Source organism: Heptranchias perlo, chromosome 10 (genome assembly GCF_035084215.1).
Source record: "Heptranchias perlo isolate sHepPer1 chromosome 10, sHepPer1.hap1, whole genome shotgun sequence".
Lineage (NCBI taxonomy): Eukaryota > Metazoa > Chordata > Chondrichthyes > Hexanchiformes > Hexanchidae > Heptranchias > Heptranchias perlo.
Genome location: NC_090334.1, coordinates 73846796 through 73857151, shown reverse-complemented (window position 1 = coordinate 73857151; position 10356 = coordinate 73846796). Strand labels below are relative to the sequence as shown.

General features: G+C 47.5%; 1 long non-coding RNA gene across 1 annotated transcript; it reads right to left on the bottom strand.

Moving 5' to 3' along the window:
• Nucleotides 1–284: 284 nt before the first annotated feature.
• LOC137326193 (uncharacterized) lies at nt 285–9142 on the bottom strand. The gene is made up of 3 exons (XR_010964135.1): nt 8892–9142; nt 3516–3582; nt 285–1221 (listed from the first exon to the last, which is right to left on the bottom strand). It is a non-coding gene; the product is annotated as an uncharacterized lncRNA (long non-coding RNA).
• Nucleotides 9143–10356: the final 1214 nt, after the last annotated feature.

Sequence of the window (10356 nt, the reverse complement as noted above, 5' to 3'; positions counted from 1 at the left end):
AACAAAGTGTGAAAAATCCACAATTTTTGGGAAAGGTCGAATCCAGAACACGCCCCCTCGCCCCCCACCATCAAAAAAAATAAACTCTGCACAATAACATACAAACAAATACCCACTTCTATAACTGTAACCTCATCACTGCTCAGCTGTCTTTGCATTTCTCTCAGGTACTCTGATTTATCACTTTAACTGTGAATGAGTACACATTCAACACCGAAATATACCGCTATGAATATATTAAACACTCATTATGGCATGGCAAACAGATTGTCATGTCAAAATCGTTCAAGATTGCTATTTATAGCTTTAATTGTAACTGTACAAAAATCACATTGTGATGCAGTTGTCTAAATGTTTGGGTATATCATATATCCAAATGTAAAATAACTTGTACTGTCTTTACTTCCAGGGCTTGAGGCCTGGGTTGGTTGTTTTGTATGTAGTTGTTCTAATGTGTAGCTGAAGTCTCAGCTTCACACTCTAGTGTTGTACTATGATAGCTGTCATTGATGGGACTTTTGTTTCTTTCTCATATAGCTGCAACACTGCCACCTTGAATGGCAGATTTGTGTCTAGCCAAGACACCCAAGGCCTTAACAACTGTTCGCACTTCTAATTTTATTCAGTCTTCGCATGTGGGTGTCGCTGGCAAGGCCAGCATTTATTGCCCATCCCTAGTTGCCCCTTGAGAAGGTGGTGGTGAGCCGCCTTCTTGAACTGCTGCAGTCCGTGTGGTGAAGGTTCTCCCACAGTGCTGTTAGGGAGGGAGTTTCAGAATTTTGACCCAGCGACAATGAAGGAACGGCCAATATACGTCCAAGTCGGGATGGGGTGTGACTTGGAGGGGAACTTGAAGATGATGGCGTTCCCGTGCACCTGCTGCCCTAGTCCGTGATCATTTATTCCTTGGATAAGCTCATCCCGACTCACAATGTTCTGTTAGTCTGGAAAGATCAGGTATGAATGTCTTGAGAGGCAGCCTGTCTTGCTGGTTTCTTTCGTGAGATTCAGGCCTTTCATCAATCACATTATTCTTGATGGTAAAATCAAACTTTATCATCACTAGGTCACGCTTTTTACTTTCCATCGGGTCAAAAGATGCCAGAATATCCTCTGCTTCGTCGCCCACGCAGTAAATCGATGTATTTACTTGTCTAATTTCAGATCTGCCCACTTGTCATGATCCAGTCCTCTAAAGTTTATCCCAGCTCGGCCATTCCTCTGGCATAAAGAAATTAAATTTCATCAAGGTGCTGGAGCAATGTCAGCTTCTGTCATATTTAACACTTAACTCACATTGTGGAACGCCATGATGGTGTTTCACCCACAGCACACAGGGCTTTGAGTTTCTTGTTTGATGCTCGCATTGGCTTCTTTATTCTTTTTCTTGCTAACTGAGAACCCTCCATGGCCTCGCCCATCTCTAGCTCTGTAACTTCCTCCAATCCTACAACCCTCTGCGCTCCTCCAATTCTGGCCTCTTGCGCATCCCCGATTTTCATCATTCCACCATTGTTGGCCGTGCCTTCAGCTGCCTGGGCCCTGAGCGCTAGAATTCCCTCCCTAAACCTCTCCACCTCCCTAACTCCCTCTCCTCCTTTAAGACGCTCCTTAAAACCTACCTCTTTGGCCAAGCTTTTGGTCACCTGTCCTAATATCTCCTTATGTGGCTCAGTGTCAAATTTTGTTATTTTGTTTGATGACTCTCCTGTGAAGCACCATGGGAAGCTTTACTACATTAAAGATGCTATATAAATGCAAATTGTCGTTGTTGTTTAGATTGGAAACCCATCCACCACACTCCATCCACCGTGGCTGCAATGTGTACTGTCCACAGGATGCACCGCAGCAACTCGCCAAGGCTTCTTCGGCAGCACCTCCCGAGCCCCAAACTGAGTTTTTACGGCCACTATACCCAGGTCCGGTGCACGGTGCTGCGGGCATTGATTTGATCAGCCACCTCCTGCCAACTTCCTTTGGCCAGCCCGACTGCAATCATATGGAAATAGGATGTCCCTTAAGGGCGTGAAGCAGCAACACAGATTCTGCACCCGCTATACTGGACGAGCGCCAAATCTGGTGTGGGACTCCCGCCTGCTGCTCGCTATAACACTTAAATTAACTCAACCCGGAAACACAGGCCGGGAATGTACAAAATAAACACCAACTGATGTACACTGGGGTAAGGGAGGGTGGGGGGAGGGGAGGTGCAGAAATATCAGCCGCTAATACGAGTATAAGGGGAAATTTTATCAATCGGATACAACTGGTGCAGGAGGTGGAAAATCCCAGCAGTAGGTCCCTTTTTCCATTCAGCCTTCAAGGATTGAAATCCATTTTGATCCTTCCTAAAGATTCTTACACTTTTTGCCCCGATATGGCCACAAACAACAACAACAACAACAACAACAACAACAACAACAACAACTTGCATTTATATAGCGTCTTTAACGTGGTTAAACCTCCCAAGGCGCTTCACAGGAGCGATTTTGAAACAAAATTTAACACCAAATCACATAAGGAGATATTAGGACAGGTGGCCAAAAGCTTGGTCAAAGAGGCAGGTTTTAAGGAGTGTCTTAAAGGAGGAGAGAGAGGTGGAGGGGATAAGGAAGGGATATCCAGAGCTTAGGGCCTAGGCAGCTGAAGGCTCAGCCGCCAATGGTGGAGCGATGGAAATCTGGAAAGCGGAAGAGGCCAGAACAGGAGGAACGCAGAGATCTCGGAGGGTTGTAGGGCTGGAGGAGGTTACAGAGATAGGGCAGGGCGAGGCCATGGAGAGATTTGAAAACAAGGATGAGAATTTTCAAATCAAGGTGTTGCTGGACTGGGAGCCAATGTAGGTCAGCGAGCACAGGAGTAACGGGAGAACGTGACTTGATACCTTTAAGTGGCCTCATCCCTCTAAGTTTCAACTAAAGCGTGATTCCATGAATCCCCCCCATTAGGTGAGCTCCCTGCAATGGGCCGAAGCTGTACAGGTAGCGATAAATAATTATGCAAATGAGCAGTCAGTTTGATGCACTGTTGGCCGACTTTGTGGCAACAGCCAGGCCTTGAAGTCCATCCTCAAACTGGACTTCAAAATTGGCCTTAAAATGCACATTGAGTCATGATTGCTGCTTCCAAAAATAATAAAATTGCATAGACACATACACACACAAAATATAGGCCATGATAATTTCAGCAACAAACTGTAAACAATTTTACAACACCAAGTTATAGTCCAGCAATTTTATTTTAAATTCACAAGCTTTCGGAGATTTTCTCCTTCCTCAGGCAAATGTTTCATTTGGAAACATTTGCCTGAGGAAGGAGAAAATCTCCGAAAGCTTGTGAATTTAAAATAAAATTGCTGGACTATAACTTGGTGTTGTAAAATTGTTTACAATTGTCAACCCCAGTCCATCACCGGCATCTCCACATCAGCAACAAACTGAGCACAGTCTCTGTTTTCAGACAGGATAAAAATTATGTTCCTGCACAGGTGTCGCCACTAGATGGTGCTGGATTACCAATAATCCCTTATTCATTGGCTCCTTCAACAGAAAATGCTGGAAATTCTCAGCGGATCAGGCAGACCTGTGGAGAAAGGACAAAAAGTCAATGGGCTCGATGTTCCCAGGGCTGCGGTTTCGCGGCGGGGGGGCTATTGGCGAAATCAGTCTGCCCCCCGAATCATCGCAGCCTAATTGGATCCACTTACCTGGTCTTCCGGGTTCCCCGCTGCTGATCTGCGCGGCGGGCGGGCTGCGCATGCGCAGTAAGCTCTGTCAGCTGGAGGAGCTCTATCTAAAGGGGCAGTCCTCCACTGACAGATGCTGCAAGAAATAGGAAAAATTACAGCATGGAGCAGCCCAGGGGGAAGGCTGCTCCCAGCTTAATGATGCCTCACTCCAGGTATCATTAGATGGGGTGAGGAGGAGGGGGAGGACAGAGATCTTCCCCCCCGCGGGCGGGAGGAAGCGGCCTGCCTCTGCCACCAAGAAGGCCTGGCTCGAGGTGGCAGAGGAGGTCACCAGCGCAACCAACATATCGCCCACCTGCATACAGTGCAGGAGGCGCTGCAATGACCTCAATAGGTCAGCCAAAGTGAGTACACTTACTCATTCCCCTACACTCCGTCTGCCACATCACCACCCCCACCCCACATCTCCTTCTGCATTACCAACACTACTCTGTCACATCACCCCTCATACCCACTCAAAGCTCATCCTCATCTTACCTGCACTTACTCACCTCGCCAGTACTCATCCCACCACTACCACTCAACCCAATCCTCATACAATCTCATGGCTCAATCTCATACTCACCCTCTCGTGCATCTCTTTCACAGTCAGCCTCACTCAACCTGCCACTACCTGTGCTGCAGCCACAGGGCATGCATCACATATGTGCAGTAGGAAGCGTAAGGCAAACGTGTCGTGAGCATGAAGGGGATGCACAAGGGTGTTTGAGGGTTTGTCATGGTTTTTACTTCTATTTAACTTCTGACCAACTCACATCACATATTATATTGGCACCACTACTGCCATGTCTTTGCGAATCTTGTCTGGTTTGTGCAATAATGCCCGTTCCTGAGGATCACAATGAAGACCCACACCTGATGCCACCCATTGTGTCACTGCAGAGTGGGTGTAGGTGTATTTGCAGGGCTCTTTTGTGCAGACGACCGAGAGACGTCGGCGATGTCCCCGGTGGCACCCTGGAAGGATGCGGAGGAGAAGTTGTTGAGGGCAGTGGTGACGTTGACAGCAACAGGTAAGAAGATGGTGCTCGGGCCAGCCGGGAGCAGCTCGGCATGAAGGAGGCTGCAGATGTCCACGACTACATGTCGAGTGACTCTGAGCCTCCGTGTGGACTGCTGCTCAGAGAGGTCCAGGAAGCTGAGCCTCGGTCTGTGGACCCTGTGGCGAGGGTAGTGCCCCCTGCGACGCATCTCTCTCTGCGGTTGCCCTCCCTCCTGCTGTGCAGGTGGATGTGTCACAGCACTGTGTTGTGGAGCTCCACATGTCAGAGGTGGACGGCTTGGCCGGCGAGGCTGGTGATGCTGTTCGCCCTCCGAGGAGGTCATGACTGCAGCTACGGCAGCCCCCATCCAGAAGATGTACATCTGAGGGGGTCTGCAAGGTAGGTACATGTCTCTGGACCCCGGGGTAAGTGTGCAGGTTGGTGACTTGGACTGTCAGGAGGAGGGTGGTGGAGGCCAAACTTTGTCCCAAGTGACAGAGTGGCCTCCTACAATGAGTGAGGGTCTCCCCCCACACCTGTCAAATGGACCTTTGCAGCTGCCACAGGCTGATAGCTGCAACAAGTCCATTTCAACTGGGAGTGTTTCCCCCAGTATGGGAAACAGTCCCAGTTGTTTCTAAAATCCCACCCCTCCTCACATAATCCCTTAATCAGGTCTGTTAATGACCTGAAATACCTAGGTAAATAGTCTCAAGTGGCACCCCGCTGGCTTTAATTGCCTGCGGAATTCCCACATGCGGGGGCTGCGCGCTCACGTCGGTGCGTCTGTGGGGAACCCGGAAGTTGTCAGGTTGGAGCCGGGATCCCGACCCGCTCCGGGATTCCGATTTTCGGAGCCCCCCCGCCAGGAACACACCCGACAGCGGGTGCTAAAATGGAGGCCAATGTTTCCCATATAACCCTTCAGTTGTGTAGTGGTTATGTTACTGGACTAATAATCCAGAGAATGTGAGTTCAAATCCTATCTGTGAGAATTTGAATTGTTTATCAAATCCCTCTGTGGCCTTGCCCCTCCCTATCTCTGTAACCTCTTATAATCCTTCGCGATCTCTACGTTCCTCCAATTTTGGCCTCTTGCGCATCCCCGACTTTTATCGCTCCACCATTGGCGGCCATGCCTTCAGCCATCTCGGCCATAAGCTCTGGAATTCCCTCCCTAAACCTCTCCACCTCTCTACCTCGCTCCCTTCCTTTAAGACCCTCCTTGAAACCTACCTCTTTGACCAAGCTTTTGGTCATCAGTCCCAATACCTCTTTAAATCCAAAGCAAAATACTGCGGATGCTGGAAATCTGAAATAAAAACAGAAAATGCTGGAAACACTCAGCAGGTCAGGCAGCGTATGCGGAGAGAGAGTCAGCGTTAAGGTTTCAGGTCGATGACCGTTCAGTGATCTGATGAGTATTTCCAGCATTTTCTGTTTTTATTTCTAATATCTCCTAATGTGACTCGGTGTCAAATTTTGTTTGCTAACGCTCTTTTATGCAGCGCCTTGGGACGTTTTAGTATGTTAAAGGCGCTGCATAAAAGAAAGGAGGAGAAAGGACCCAAGGTGGTGACCTTGCCTCCTATGTAGCACCAACTCGATACGGCACAGAGCTACTGCAGCGCTGTTCGAGATGCTCTGACCACATTATGGGCTGAGCGCTCCTGGATCACATTGTAAAGGGCATGGAGCAGGCCTCAGTATCTGACAATAGGGGGCACTACCACCCGATACGCGGCAGCGCTGAGAGCAGTGAAGGTCACGCTATCGACCCCCATAGCGCTCATGATTACAAATTGTGTGCAGAGTTTTCAAAACAACTTTGCTCGTGCTGGCCATTGCCTGACATTCCCGTCAGAATGTCACCCCTCTGGTGGAAAGGATAAGTAGGAGTGTAGAAAGGTCTTTAAATCAATAAAGAGGAGGGGGAAGCTCTGGATGGAAATAATAGTAACCTAAAGATAAGAAAAAAGGGGATGAGATGAAAGGTCAGAGTACAAAAAGAGATAAAGATAATATAAATACTCCGGGAACAGATAAGGTTACAAGAAGTAATAATAAAATAACTGTTAAATAAAGCAGGAGTAATGAAAAATGAGATCATATGTGTGAGATAGTAATCCAGTACCATTATCCAGCTTGCTTTGGGAAATAGACTAACTGAGGGCGGCAAAGGCTCATGGGTGTGTTTATAATTTAAAACTGCAAACGGAGCTTTTGGAATAGTGCAGACTTGTTGCTTTCATGGGAACAGGAGTGTGTTATCAGCTTCAAGGTCTGAAATGTCTTGTGATGAAATGGCCTTGTGGTTGTACACATCCATTGTCTGGTGGATGAGGTAAGATTTGTGCTCCAGAACTAGCTGCGCCTCTAGCCAAACTGTTCCAGTACAGCTAAACACTGGCATCTACCCGACAATGTGGAAAATTGCCCAGGTATGTCCTGTCCACAAAAAGCAGGACAAATCCAATCCGGCCAATTACCGCCCCATCAGTCTAATCTTGATCATCAGCAAAGTGATGGAAGGTGTCGTCGACAGTGCTATCAAGCAGCACTTATTCACCAATAACCTAATCACGGATGCTCAGTTTGGGTTCCGCCAGGACCACTCGGCTCCAGACCTCATTACAGCCTTGGTCCAAACATGGACAAAAGAGCTGAATTCCAGAGGTGAGGTGAGAGTGACTGCCCTTGACATCAAGGCAGCATTTGACCAAGTGTGGCACCAAGGAGCCCTAGTAAAATTGAAGTCAATGGGAATCAAGGGGAAAACTTTCCAGTGGTTGGAGTCATACCTAGCACAAAGGAAGATGGTAGTGGTTGTTGGTGGCCAATCATCTCAGCCCCAGGACATTGCTGCAGGAGTTCCTCAGGGCAGTGTCCCAAGCCCAACCATCTTCAGCTGCTTCATCAATGACCTTCCCTCCATCATAAGGTCAGAAATGGGGATGTTCGCTGATGATTGCACAGTGTTCAGTTCCATTTGCAACCCCTCAGATAATGAAGTAGTCCGAGCCCGCATGCAGCAAGACCTGGACAACATCCAGGCTTGGGCTCATAAGTGGCAAGTAACATTCGCGCCAGACAAGTGCCAGGCAATGACCATCTCCAACAAGAGAGAGTCTAACCACCTCCCTTTGACATTCAACGGCATTACCATCGCCGAATCCCCCACCATCAACATCCTGGGGGTCACCATTGACCAGAAACTTAACTGGACCAGCCATATAAATACTGTGGCTACGAGAGCAGGTCAGAGGCTGGGTATTCTGTGGCGAGTGACTCACCTCCTGACTCCTCAAAGCCTTTCCACCATCTACAAGGCACAAGTCAGGAGTGTGATGGAATACTCTCCACTTGCCTGGATGAGTGCAGCTCCAACAACACTCAAGAAGCTGGACACCATCCAGGACAAAGCAGCCCGCTTGATTGGCACACCAACCACCACCCTTCACCACCGGCGCACAGTGGCTGCAGTGTGTACCATCCACAGGATGCACTGCAGCAACTCGCCAAGGCTTCTTCGACAGCACCTCCCAAACCCGCGACCTCTACCACCTAGAAGGACAAGAACAGCAGGTACATGGGGACAACAACACCTGCACGTTCCCCTCCAAGTCACACACCATCCCGACTTGGAAATATATCTCCGTTCCTTCATTGTCACTGGGTCAAAATCCTGGAACTCCCTACCTAACAGCACTGTGGGAGAATCTTCACCACACGGACTGCAGCGGTTCAAGAAGGCGGCTCAACACCACTTTCTCAAGGGCAATTAGGGATGGGCAATAAATACTGGCCTTGCCAGCGACACCCACATCCCATGAACGAATAAAAAAAATTAGGGACATCTCTATATTGAAAATGATGGTGTCGCGCAAGCACACTGAACAGGATAGAAGTGGGGTGGGGATGGTGTACAAACCCAATATAAGAACAACTAAAGACCCCAGTTAGTTAGAATTCTCAAAACTCTGTGACATGGGTGCTGATAGGCGGAAGACTGATCACCTTCTTCTGGCGCAGCTATTAAGATTGTATGTTTAGTTAAACTTATGCATGTCTTATATCATAGCTTGTATTGTTTTAAACCTACGTATTGTTTTAAACCTATGTATGTCTTATATCATTGCTAGCATATCATTCCTACTCACCGTGGCTGCAGTGTGTACCGTCTACAGGATGCACTGCAGCAACTCGCCAAGGCTTCTTCAACAGTACCTCCCAAACCCCCGACCTCTACCACCTAGAAGGACAAGGGCAGCAGGCGCATGGGAACAGCACCACCTGCACATTCCCCTCCGAGTCACACACCATCCCGACTTGGAAATATAATATGATGAGTGAATTCCTTCATCGTCGCTGGGTCAAAATCCTGGAACTCCCTACCTAACAGCACTGTGGGAGAACCTTCACCACACGGACTGCAGCGGTTCAAGGAGGAGGCTCACCACCAGCTTCTCAAGGGCAATTTGGGATGGGCAATAAATGCCGGCCTCGCCAGCGATGCCCACATCCCATGAACGAATAAAACAAAAAGTAAATTGTAGTTGCATTTATGTTTAAGTAGGTGAATAAAAGTATCTCTTTTGAGTTCAGTGGCCTGAACTATTTACTTAAGTTATACCAAGTGGAGGAGTAAGATTTAAACAACTCTTACTGTTTAAGAACACTCACATTTATTGACGCCCAACATAGGGCCTGAAGTCATAGGGTTATTGATGGACTAACCCCTATATTCACAGAGGAGAGGGCTTAAACAGCCGAGGATTCAGACATGAATCTGTGAGGTTAATGGTGAGGTTAATGGTAAAGTTAATGGTGAGGTTAATGGTAAAGTTAATGGTGAGGTTAATGGTAAAGTTAATGGTGAGGTTAATGGTAATGTTAATGGTGAGGTTAATGGCAAAGTTAACAATGAGGTTAACGTTGAAGTTAATGGTGATATCAGAAAATTATTTGTACAAAACCAAAGCATGGAACAGACAAACGAGTTATTTAGAGAACTGGAGAAAGATAAAAGGCCAATGATTGGACTGTGGCAGCCTTTCTCTATCTTTTCAAGGAGAGAGAGAGAATGGGCGACGAACTTAAAAAGCCAAAACAAGACAATCAGGGATTAAAAATAAACCTCAAACACAAAGCAAAATTCGCAGACTATTGTCAAGGGTCAATTTTTAATTCAGAACAGAAGGCAGTCTCGTTATGGACCAAAAAATGAGGATAACAAAACTAAAAACACCCAGCTAGAAAGGAGAATTCAACAAATGGAACAGGGTAATAATGAACATCAGGCTGCAAGTAAAGTAGAATCATAGAATCATAGAAGTTTACAACATGGAAACAGGCCCTTCGGCCCAACATGTCCATGTCGCCCAGTTTATACCACTAAGCTAGTCCCAATTGCCTGCACTTGACCCATATCCCTCTATACCCATCTTACCCATGTAACTGTCCAAATGCTTTTTAAAAGACAAAATTGTACCCGCCTCTACTACTGCCTCTGGCAGCTCGTTCCAGACACTCACCACCCTTTGAGTGAAAAAAATTGCCCCTCTGGACCCTTTTGTATCTCTCCCCTCTCACCTTAAATCTATGCCCCCTCGTTATAGACTCCCC